General features: G+C 35.0%; 1 pseudogene; it reads left to right on the top strand.

The window, feature by feature from the left end:
• Window positions 1-10,656: 10,656 nt before the first annotated feature.
• LOC114008977 (uncharacterized) lies at window positions 10,657-10,814 on the top strand (annotated as a pseudogene).
• Window positions 10,815-13,319: the final 2,505 nt, after the last annotated feature.

The following is a 13,319-nucleotide window of genomic DNA, read 5'->3' as shown; positions in this document are numbered from 1 at the left end:
TTAGTCAGCTAGCATCATGGGTACACACAGCCAGCATGCATAGGCTAACCAGGATCATGGGCACACAGTCCTGGTATGTATATGTCAACCAGGGAAATATGTCCATGATTTTTCATATGGAATCAGCACCACTAGTGGAGCACATTACCTCTGTGCCATTGAGCCAGCCTACTTACTAGCGTTTCAGATTGATCCAACTGGTCCTTTAAGAGGACTGAAATGCAAGATATTCTAGAAAAAAGCAAAACACATCAATCACTACTATATTCAACCCTGAGTTATCCTGCCAACAAAATGCATCAAACTTTAAGAATAAATGTACACAACGTCTGATAGAAATGGAACCAATTAGTGAAGTATTGTCTAAAGCCAATTCATTGCTTAGGAAAATAGAAGATTTTACTCTGAATCTAAGCAAATAAACTTTACAAAGAATGAATTATCAGTCTAAATTTTCAGCAATACTAGATGACTAAGATAGGTCAACAATTTCTAAGTTATTTGACAGAATCTTTTGGTCCTAAGGAATAATTACAAATATTTGGCAAAAGGTATCAATAGAAGGAAATGAGAATTGCCACATCAAAGCTTCTGTGTTCATAAAAGAAACAGCTGGGACTATTGGCCAGAGGGCAATAAATTAATATTCAAAATTATCTTTTTGAAGTAGAGTTATAAATTCAAACATATTCACAAAAATATAATAAGCTCAAATTCACTTGAAATAATTTTATAGATGCTATGGAAATATATACCAATCAACTTTACAATTAAATACCACATAATTAATTCAAGGACTTCTTGCCAAAAGTATGTTGAAATTCTACTAAATATAAATTGTGTACCGTGGTAAATGAAAATGAATATTCTAAAATGACAGCTCATTTAACATGTTCCCTTACACACACACGGACACACACATGTAACAGAACCAAATCAATGCAAATCTTGAAAAAATTATATCATCTCCTTATTGGAAAACCCAAAGGGAAAGTTCATAAGAAAATCAGTTTTATGTTGAAATTTTCATATTTCATGCACAGAAAAAAGGTGGTGAAATAATTTATCTCTATATATCTTTCATTACAAAGAATTGCTTATTCTACAAAATTCTATGATCATATTGTAAAGATGTCCTAATGTCCTTTCTTTATCTGCTGTATTAAATGATTGGTATTTTGATTCCAGATAGTACACATTACACAGTATCATTCATCAAAAATTGTGTGATTACAAGCACATAAAATTCTTTTGCAAAAAAAGTATAACTGTTCTAGAGTCTCTTTCTTTCTACCCCCCCTTTTATTTGGGGTCACAGTGCTATTATTAATTTGTGGTAGGGGAACATCTAATGGTATCCTTGAATAGCAATTAAGATTTAGAGAACACTACTGTTTTTTCTTTTATTTTTTATCCCCCCTAAACATTTTGCCAGAGAGTACATGTGCTTTTCAGAGAGAGAGGGAAAAGGAGAAAATATTCCAGTGAAGGCCAGTCATGTTCCAATCTCTTCTCCATTCTCTTTTGATTTGGGGCACAGGGGCACACGTGCCTGGTGTGATTTTTCAGGCTGCCAAGTCCAGGATCCAAATTGTGTAGTTAGCCATGTGGGATCCAGCCATCTTAATGACCATGCCACCCACTAGCTCACCACTAGTTTTATTTTCAAAGTGAAAAACCAGCCTTTATTCATGACTCTTTTAATAACCATTCATTTAGCTATATATTTTGTCTAAAGGAGTGTGAAATATTATGTAGTATAGTAGCTAAAATAAAAACAAAATTTTCCAACTTCCCAGAGATAACAAACACAGTAGTTGGTCTAATTCAATAGAAGATAATGTGTCAAGAATGTTATACTGGGTCTATATGAGATTTAAACAAATCACAGACTGGAATTAGAAGTTCTACCAGAGTTCTAGGTTCCCAGTAGAATGAATCAGTTTCCTGTAAACAGTTTGCCCATTGTCTAAGAGGACAATCTAGTCATTGAGTTATGACTGAGATCAAGAGGAAAAATATATTTAAAGAAAATATTGCTACTGTTTTTAATCACCAAAAGTACACTGCAAAGTGTGTTGATAAAATTATAAATAAACACATATCAAATACATGTTGATCAGTAAAGAGCAGTAGAAGCTTTAACTGCACAAAGAAACCAGTATAGTTTTACAAATATGAAATTTGAGATGTTATGTGTCAAGACTGAAAAGCAAAGGAAAGAGACTACAGTGTCAACCAAGGCAAAAGAAGTTCAGTTCGCTTCTATTTCTGAATTTACTCCAGGATCAGGGAATGTGTCCTCATATTCTGTACCTAATAACAAGTAAATAACAGATTATATGTGTCAGTACACCAATAACTTCTAGTATTATTTCAGGCAACTCACAATATATCCAGACTTAAAATTTTTCATTTGTTAAATGTAATTAATAACTTAATCAGAAAAGTGCTTGCACATCAATGTTTATTGCAGCACTATTCACAATTGCTAAGTCATAGAAACAGCCCAAATGCCCACAAACAGATGAATAAATTGAAAAACTGTGGCACATATCCTAAATGAAATACTATTCAGCCATAAAAAAAAAAAATCCTGGATTTTTACAGGAAGTGGATGAATATGGAAGAGTTACTGCTGAGTGAAGGAAGCCAGGCTATGAAGGAGAGGCATTGTATGTCCCCACTTAATATATACCGAGTGTCCATACTCTATGACTGAAACTAATTGACTAAAGGATATAGAAACATACTATACAGATGTAAATACCAGATACAGTGTGTGTGAAAGAGGAGGGTCTGAGGAAGGACATTTAGAAGAAAAATAGGGAGGCAAAGCATTAATGACACAAAGAAATATGGTATTATTTGTTGAAGATATTTTGTAGTTTTATCAACAGTACTAGGGACAAATGTTCACCTGCTGAAATTTTGTAAGCCAAATAATAATGTGATTGAATGTATAAAAGAAAATGAAATGAAAAAAAAATTTAAAAGTCAATAATAGATTTTTAGGGCAGAAATGGTTGGTTGGCTATCTGAAAAAACATTCCCAAGTCCTATTTTTTTATTTTCCACATCTTTTTATTTATTTATAAATTTTGCCAAAGGGTACATACTATTACCAGAGAGAAAGAGGAACACTGAAAAAGGATGGGAGAGAGAGAAAGCACCCTATAATGTGGTATGGTTATGCCATAATCCCTTCACTTTCATTTCTCCACCTTGCTGAGATTTGAGGCATGCACATACATATACCCAGTGCCACTGAGTTTGGGATTCTACCAGCTTAGTCAGCCATGTGGGATCTGGCTCCCTTAACCACGCGGTCACTTGGATGGCTTGCTATTTCCCACTTCTCCATAGAAATTAGAAAGGCTTGGGCCATCTGTGGCCTGGTAGTTAAGGCACCTGTATCCCACATGGTTGAATGTAGTGTTCAAGTTCAACACCCATGGCTTGAATATCATACCAAGCACATGTGCATATGTGCCCAGCATTCTGAAAGGAAGGAGAGATGGAGGAGAGTAATTGCAGAATGATCCATAGGGAGTGCTTTCCCTTCTCTTTTGGTCTCTCGCTGGGGCATGCACACATCCTCTGGCAAATTAAAGAACAAAAGAGATCAAAAACCCTTAGCACTTATTTTCTAATTCTTTTCTTTTGCCCAAATTTCATGCATGCATAAATTAGATTTGGAGACAAAGATCTGGGTGTGAATGATTCGTGGAAGTTACTCCAGGAAAGAACTAAAAAGGAAATACACAGAAAACCAAGAAAAGCCACTAAATGATGTGTGATGAGCAATTGCCATGGTGGGTAACTAGGGATCCAACTCTACAGGAACTACCTCTGAGTCTACAGAACATCTCAGAAATACCCAGTGAGGAGAGAGGAAGTTGGGGCTTTTATACATAATTTCTTCCATTCTAACCCTTTTAATTTTTCTTCTTGCACAGTCAGGCTACACTGCATCAAATGTAATTAGAGATGTAAACATAGACTGAAAAATGCATGTGGCCTATGAGACTAGCAGTTAGTGTAATGGCTATGTCACTGGACTCCCATGTAGTCGACAGCGGTTTGAGTCCTGGACCCAGTGGCTTAAAACTCACACCAGGCACATGTGCGTGTGTGCCCAAGATCCCAAGAGGAGAGTGGAGGAGAAGAGATTGCAGCGTGGCCATCCCCCCTGGGAGGTGATTTCTTGCTTTCTATCTCTCTGTCTCTCTGGCGAGCACACGCGCCCTATAGCAAAAAAAAACCTCTAAAAAGAAAAAAAAAATGCATGTGGCCTATGGTAAAAATCTTTAAAAAAAGAAAAAGGTAAATAATGTTAAAATACATGTTGATAGGGATAGCAGATGGTATAGCAGTTATGTCACTGGACTCCCAGAGGGAAGACCACAGTTAAAGTCTCAGACCCAATGGCTTGAAACTCATGCCAGGTGCCTGTGTGTATATGCACAAGATCCTAGAAGGAAAATGGTGGAGAAGGAATTAAGGCATGGCCATCCCATTTCAAGGGTGATTTCTCACTTCCCTCTCATTGTTTCTCTCTTTGTCTCTCTCCAGTGAGTGCATGCCCCCTAATGCAAAAACCTCTAAAAAAATTTACATGTTTATGCAATACTGTAAGTTTGTCCTGATGTAGAGTTCTGATCTTGCTCCTATTAGCAAAAGGGTATAGTCTCTTTCTGAACCTTAGAGATTTATCATTAGAAAAACAATGAACTCACCTCATTAATGAAATGAGCTATTCTTTCAGTTAAAGTCCTAAGGGTCTCTGATTAAATATAGTTTTATGAGATTTACAATAACTCCACTCTTTTTTTTGGGGGGTGGGGGTGAGCAGACCATTAAAAACTTAAAAACTTTCAAGGCCAATCTTATCTTTTACTCATGAAATAGAAAATAAAATGCCTTTTTAATATCAGAAAACCATCTGTAAAGTGAAGAAATTAGCAAGGATAAAGCAAAATCTCTCCATAGAACAAATCAAATTAATTTTGAATGTAATTAAACAAAGCTCACACATTTTCATGACAGCTCATGTACTTACGAGTAATATTATCCCAAGATTTAGAAAGAAGTTAGTCAACATTTAATTTTGAATTTTAAAGATAGAGAGGGAAAAAAGAGAAAGACACCATGTGTAAGTAATAAAAATGATTCCAAACAAAAAAGAGCCTCAAAAAAAAAAAAATCACCTCATGATCAAAATTGTTTCCCAAACTACTATAATATTGATGCCAGATGTTAATCATACAAACAGAAGATAAAGAACTTATGGAGAGAGCAAGTCCCATTTTAAACAGTGGGAAGTTAACTTATGAAAATAAGGAGTCATTGCAAGTCTGGTTAGGCAATAAGCCTTCTGTAACATATGAAAACATTTTTCCATTGACAATTGTAGTTTATACAGTCAAAATCCTTTTCACGGGATGAAATACATAATTTCTTGGATAAAGTCTTAGATAGTTATAGGTTAGTGCCATGTAAGTAAAGCAAAAAAAAGTTACATTCTGAAAGATTTCTAGGGAACTTTTTCTTTTTGTGCATTTTATTTTTCTACGAGATTAGTCTTATCTGTGACCTTTGTTATACCTCTAAATCCTACCTTTCTCTCAGAATCCAAATCCACACCTCAGAGCTTTTTAAATGTTTTGACCTGACTGCTACTTTAACACAATTAGCATGCCTAAATTTAACTTCTTTTCCCTAAATGTCTTTACTGTTGCTGAGTTAGCTTCACTCAACAATGCATTCCTTTATTTAAAAGTTTCTTCATTCATTTCTTCACTGTGTCTAACACAAGGTAGGAGATAACGCAGGTACAAAGAACACTAAATACAGCGTCTTCTCTCAAGGAGACTAACAGAAAATTGTCATATAGCAAAGTTTAATAAAATGGAGCAATGTTGTCCTAGGTGTTAGTGAACCCCATAACATTTATTTACTCTGAAGATTCTCAAGAAGGTGTACCAGATAGTCATATGATTTAAAATTTGAAAGTTGAGTGAACTTTTGTAGGCTACACAGATAGTGATATAGAATAAATAAATTTAAGGAGATTGAGGAAATAAAGAGACCCATAACATGCCCAAACTTAAGATTCACATTTCGAAAAGTATAGTTCCCTTTACCATCATCTTTGCATTATCTCATATATTGTATATTATATTAACATAATTTCCAAAGCAGAGCATTATGATTTTTAGTTTAAGGTCATATATTTAAATAGAGAATATAAACAGAGTCTTGTACTAATTTGTGTATTTATCATTTCTGGTATTCTACATTTTATTTTCCATTTTTTTCCTTCAGTCTGTAAATTTTCCTTTAGCACTTTTTGTAGTACAGTTCCACTGATCTAAATATTTTTCATTTATTGAAAATGTCTTTATTTTAGAAAAATGCTTTTATCTGGATGTAAACTCCATAGTAGACATCTTTCCAGAACTTAAAAGATGTCATTCCACTGTCATTTTACCTACATTTGTTTTTGATGAAAAGCCAGCTATTAATTGCTTTGTTAATTCCCTATAAGTAATACATTGTTTTTCTCAGTCTCCTTTTAAGATATTCTCTCTATTTTGCTTTCAAAAGTTTTATCATGATGAATCTGCTGTGCTTTTTAAATATTTATCTTGCTTGAGGTTTGCTGATAATTTTGCATGTATTAGTAACTGTTGCAACATTTGAGAAAATTTGAGCCATTATTTCTCTATTTTGACCTAAAGTCTATCCCCATGCAGCCTATATGTTGAAAGTTTAATCCCTAAAATAATTGTATTTGGATACAGGGCTTGTTATGAGCTACTATAGTTTAAATGAGGTCATAATGCTGAGGCTTGCATTCAGTAGGACTTGTGGCCTTATAAAAGGGAAAAGAGATGCCAGTGATCTTTCATCACATGCAAGAGAAGGGGCTATTTGAGGACCTGGTATGAAGATGGGCATCTACAGGTCTGGGAGAGAGGCCTTACCAGGAACAACCCTGAAGAAAGTTTTATTTGGACCTATGGTCTCAAAAAATGTGAGAAAATAACTGTAGTTTAAACCCAGTCTTTGGTACCTTGTTATGGTAGGTCGGAGAGATTGATGGATCCTTCAAATATTTTTCTTTTTCTCCATCATTGGTTCTCTTCTTTCCTTCTTGGATTTCCACTTATCTTAGACTTTAATTTTTTTGTTTTTTAAGACTTTATAGCATAGAGTGAATATACTTGCCAGAGAAAGACAGACGGGGAGAGAAGGAAAGTGAGAAATCATTCCACCACCAGGAAGTTAGCCTGCTACAATCCCTTCTCCTCTTCTCCCCTTGGGATTTTGGGGATGCATGCACACATACTTACTGTATTTTACATGTTGCCAGGTCCAAGATTCAAACCTCAGAGACAGCTGTGTGGGATCAAGTACCTTAATGACCATAATACATGCTGGTCCATAGCTTAGTTCTTTTAATATAATCTCAAAGATCACTGATAACCTACTTACTTATTTTCAACCTCTTCTTTCTTCCATATTCAAACTGGATATTTTCTATTGATCTATCCTCAATTTTAGTAACCATTTTTTCTATCATATATTACATTTTTTTTCTCAGTTGTAAAATTTCCACTGGGTTCTTTTCTTTTTTTTTGGGGGGAGAGGTTTTTGCTATAGGGCGCATGTGCCCGCCAGAAAGACAGAGAGAGACAGAGAGACAGCGAGTGAGAAATCACCCCTTGGGAGGATGGCCATGCCACAATCCCTTCTCCTCCATTCTCCTCTCAGGATCTTGGGCATGCATGCACACGTGCCCAGCATGAGTTTAAGCCACTGGGTCCGGGATGCGAACCATGGTCGACTACATGGGAGTCCAGTGACATAGCCATTATGCGAACTGCTGATCCCTCCACTGGGATATTATCTAGAGTTTGTGCTTCTCTGTTGAGATTGCTTATCTGCCTATTCGTTATGACCATATTTTAATCTAAGTTCCTAAATTTATTTGTATTTATTAAGGCCTCTGTATTACAACTTAAAGATTTAGGGTATTCTAGCATTGGTTTCTGTTGACTGCATTTTTTCTTTTGATTTTTGGTTACTATTTTTGAATATTTTTCTCATTGTCTATTACTTTTCTATTGTATAGTGGGTATAGTGACTGACACGCTGTAGAGACTATAGTCTTTTTTTTCTTTTTTTTTTTTTTTTTCTGAAGATGATTGTCTTTAATTCCAGTAGAAATTTAACTGGCTTGGGACCAGTAGGTGGCATGGTGGTTAAGGTGCTAGATTCCCACATGGTCAAATGTGGTTGAGTCCCATATCTGATGGCTTATTTTCTCAATTGGTGGGTGGCATGGTGGTTAAGAGCACTGGGTTCTCATATGGCTGACAGTGGTTCAAGTCCTGCACCTGGTGGCTTGCTTTCTCACTCTCTTTCTCTCTCTCTCACTTTGTCCCTCTGGTCAAACTAAAATAAATAAATAAATGAACAAACAAATAAATAAAGTTAATTTAGAAATTAAAAAATAATAATATAAATTAAATTAAATTTTTTAAATGAAATTAAACTAACTTAATTCAGACCTAATATTATGGCTCTCTTGAATAGGACATCAGCTAAAATTACTCATCTCTCTTCATCTTACAGCTGTTGCTTTTCACTGACTACTCATATTGGGCAAGTCAGATTTTTTTCTTTCTGCTCATTTTTAACAAATTGTATTTTTTAAGTATTTGTTTATTTCATATACTTTTGTGAAATTTACTGGCACAAACCCTAGTTCTTTCATTACACTATTGAGTAATGCATCATGCAGAGGCTGGTGACTGCTCTGCCTCTTTCTAAAGTTTACTGTTTTCTATTCTAGTAGTTGTGAATTATACAGTATTACCTTAGTGTTCTGATTGTTTCTTTTTCTTAAAAAAATAAGCATTTTGACAAAAGAATGCATGTCAAATAAATGCTGATATGAATTAAATTACGAAGATCCAGAAGTTTTGCATAAAAATTTATGCTTAGATAGTGACATAAAATAAATCTTTCAGGTGAAGAGAGACATTCCCCTATTTCAAATGTTTCCTTAACTGGAACCCATCTAAAATGGTGAAGCAGGAGTGTGAAAAATTTAGGTACCTTATTAAAAAGCTTAAAATAATCTTTTTAGATCCTTGTAGATACAAGGAAAACAGAATTATTTAGATTGTTATCAAATAATGGAGGTGGGGCAGCTTATTATAATGAAACACTGGATATAAGGAAGTCTGAAATTAAGGCATGCAGCCAAGTTTGAGGAATAAAGAAGCCATAGTAATACCCAATGGACATAAAAAAGGCTGAAACTGGACTCTGGGTGACTTGGTTACAATGAGTCTTTAATGCATTACTTCTGTCTTCCAAACATCTGCTCTTCATTCATTTCCAAAAACCAGTTTATTTCCTCAATATATTTTGCTTCCTCCTAACTTTGCTTTCCTTACGATTTCTCATTCTTCTCTCTGCCTTATGAATAGCTTCTATCTCTACTTATTTGAGGGTTAGGATCTCATTAACTAGGAGTTCATTTTCTCTGTATTAATTGGGGAACTTTTAATTACAATCAACAGAAACTGAAAATAAATTGGCATAAATAGAAAAGATAATTTATTGGTGTAGAAAACTGGTAAGTAAAAGTCTCCTATTGAATATGGGAATAGTTACTGTAAATACCCAAATAATATTTCTCTCTCTCTCTCTCAGATCATCTAGTTCCATGTGATGGGCCATATTGATAGTACCAGTGCTGGAGTTCCATTTCATCTTAGTGACCTAGCTAGAAGAGAGAGTATATTTCAATAGATCCAACATAGTATCTCCTATGGAGGACACTGATAGGCTCTAATTGACATAACTTGCATTGTGTGTCCATCTCAGAACCAATCCTGCTGACCTGTGGCAGTGGGGACAACAATAGAGTCACCCCTCTTGAACCACAGCCAATAGGTTTCTCATAACTAAGATTATTCTTTTGATAGAAGAAATGTGAAAGAATTATTGAAACTTAACACAAAAAATCATATTCTGATGATGATTATGTTGTGGTTCAGAGACTTTTCTACAGGGCACTCTCATATTCTTGCATCGATACACTTTTCTTGAATGTACCATAGTATAGTAATAAGTGTTTTTGAATGGTATTACACTGCATAATAATAGACATAAAGGTTCTGAGTGAAAATGTTTCCCTTAGAAATGGATCTGGGCTGGGACCAGCAAATAGCATAATGATTACATCGCTGGACTCCCACAAAGTCAACCGTGGTTTAAATTCTGGACCCTGGGGCTTAAAACTCACACCAGGCCTATGTGCATGTGTGCCCAAGACCCCAAGAGGAGAACAGAGGAGACAGGATTGTGTTATGGCCACCTCCTACGAGGGGGTGATTTTTTTGCTTTCTGTCTCTCTGGTGAGGCCATGCACCCTATAGCAAAAATCTCTATTAAAAAAAAAAAATACAAAACAGAAATGGATCTGGGTTTGACAAATATCATACATGCTATATTGAGTTAAATAACAATAATTCCATATAAAGGATTTAGTTGGCTACAACGTTTAATAAACTCCAAATTTATTATTACTCTGACTTTTATCTAATACAAAGTTTTCTAGAAAAACTAAGCATGAGCTTTGCGCAGTGGCAGTATCGTAGCCAATGAGGTTTATCCGAGGCGCGATTATTGCTAATTGAAAAACTAAGCATGAATTTAAAAGTATTTTTCACTGTAATAATTTCATATTTTAACTGCATTGTCCTTGAACTTTTTGAAGTGTCCTCATGTGTCTGTAAATCTAAGCCTTAACTCACTACAGTGACAAATATTATAAATATTGGCCTTTTTAAATAATATGGCCTTATGGCCTATTTGATTATGTTTAATATTTAGGTGGACTGAAAAAGTAAGAAGAGAGTTGTAGCCAACATATGGTCTCTTAGGAAAAAAAAAGAAGAAAGAAAGAAATAATTTACTTGTTAAGGGACCAGAAGATGGCGTAATGATTACATCACTGGACCTCTACATAGTAGACAAGGTTCGAGTCTTGGACCCAGTGGCTTAAACTCATGCCAGGCATGTGTGAGCGTGTGCCCCAGATCCTAAGAGGAGAGGAGGATAAGGGATTTCAGTGTGGCCATCCTCCCCAGGGGCTGATATCTCTCTTTCTGTCTCTGTCTTTCCAGTGAGTGCAGGCACCCTATAGCAAAAACCTCTCAAAAAAAAAAAAAAAAGCAAGAGAAAGAAAGAAACTATTTGAGGTTCCGTATTGAATATGATTGTTTCTGTATAATTAAGTGATTTGGAGACTATAAGTATTTATTAAAACTACAGACAATGTTTATAAAAAATAACCATAAAACAGAATAGAATAAATTTCATCTAGAATGATGTCTATATTACTCTTTTTCCTAAAGCCCAATATGCACTTAAATTTTTAATGTCCTTATAACATCAAATCTTAGTGATCAAAGCAAAATATTTTAATACTTAAATAAAAACCACTAATATTTATTGGGTCACATTCATATTTTGCTGAGCACCATATACAGTAAAAGAAAAAAAACACAAAAAAAATTAAATAAGAAAAAAAATTCAATATATAATTGTCTGGTTTATACATAAACTAGGTTGGGTATAATTTACCTTATATATTTAAGCATTTTTAGTAAATTGGGACATAGTCCACTTGAATTCTAAGTCATATAAAAACTAGTATTTTGGGGTCCACCTATGGCTTGGTGGTTAAGGTGGCTGGATCCCACATGGCTGACTGCAGTTTGAGTCCTGGACCTGGTGGCTGGAGAAACATACATGCATGTCCAAAACCCCAAAAGGAGGGGGAGATAGAGGAGAGGGGATTGCAGTGTGATGATTGTCCATGAGAGATGTTTTCTCACTTTTTACCATCTCTCCACCTGGTGAGCACACATTCTCTGACAAAATGAAAGAAAAAAGTAATACTTCATCCAGAAAACAACACACAAAACAGAATGAGTGTTCCTTTCCTTTTTATCTCTAAATATAGGAAAGACAACATTAAAATTTCAATTCCAAATTAAATATTCAATCATTCTAAAGGCTCCTCAGTAAAATGAAAGGAAATTCCTTTTTCTCAACTAAAAATTCTTCATGCATTCCCCATGATAAGAGATATGGTTGGACTGATCTACTGACTTATCATAAACACTTGTGTAAATACAATTTTTTAAAGTTCGTAAAAAGTTCACCATTCTTCCCAGTTTTATTATACAAGTTTGAAATGTTCCATGGCCCTTAGTCCTATTGCGAAATGGTAACAGAAGCATCAAACTGTCACTACAAACTTTCTTCACAGTGTTTTTAAGTTTGCTGTGTTAAATACAAGCCTTTTAAAACAGCCAGTGTGTCACAGTCATTATTTCATTTCCAGGTATAATATTTGCAAAATACTCAGCTAGGCTTCACATATTATTCCCTCCCACAACGAGAAATTAAAACGTCATTCCCAGATGGACCAGGCTGCTTCAAGTCAACAGGGAGGCCAGTAGCCATGTCTGAACTGTTGTTTTTGTTTTTGTTTTTGTTTCTTTCCCAAAGAGAACACTTACGAGAAGTTTTCACCAAAACCATGACCTTCTATCTCACTTCATTTCATTTCATGAGGCTTTCTCCCGAATTAGATCATCTCGTAATTTGAGTCAGGAATGTCTCAAATTGCAGGTATTAGGGATGTTTTCAAAAAGTTTATGCAATCTGCACATTATGAAAAAATTCTGTGTATATTTTAATGTTTTTATGCGCCAAAATAAACATGTACTTAATTCCATTTTTTTTTTCCATAAGCTTGTTGAAGTCCACTTAGCTACATTTATACTCATATTCATGCTCATACAGAAATAGATCTTTGGGAATTTGGGACAATATTAATTCAAACTTTATAAACTTAAAGAAAACTTACACAGCTAGCATGTGGCATGGTAGTTAATGCACTGGATCCCATATGGCCTACTTTATAGTTTGAGTCTTAACCCCACAGCTTGAAAAACATGCCGCACATGTGTGCATGCATACCCAAAATCCTGAGAGGAGGGTGGAGGAGAAGAGAGTATAGTATGAGTGTGGCCATTTGCCCTGAGGAGTGATTTCTCACTTTCCTTTTCTTTTTGTCTCTCCCCAGAAAGTGTACATGCCGTGTGACAAAAGTCAATAAAAAAAAGGAAAAAAAGAGAAAAAAGTTAATTAAACAAAACATTGCATGTTTTTATAATTGTGTAATTATCAGAGCTTACCCTATACTTCAGATTCCTTTTAGC

Source organism: Tupaia chinensis, unplaced genomic scaffold (genome assembly GCF_000334495.1).
Source record: "Tupaia chinensis unplaced genomic scaffold, TupChi_1.0 Scaffold000423_1, whole genome shotgun sequence".
In the NCBI taxonomy this organism is placed as follows: domain Eukaryota; kingdom Metazoa; phylum Chordata; class Mammalia; order Scandentia; family Tupaiidae; genus Tupaia; species Tupaia belangeri.
The sequence above is the reverse complement of the archived record's forward strand: the minus strand, read 5'-3'. Positions and strand labels throughout refer to the sequence as shown.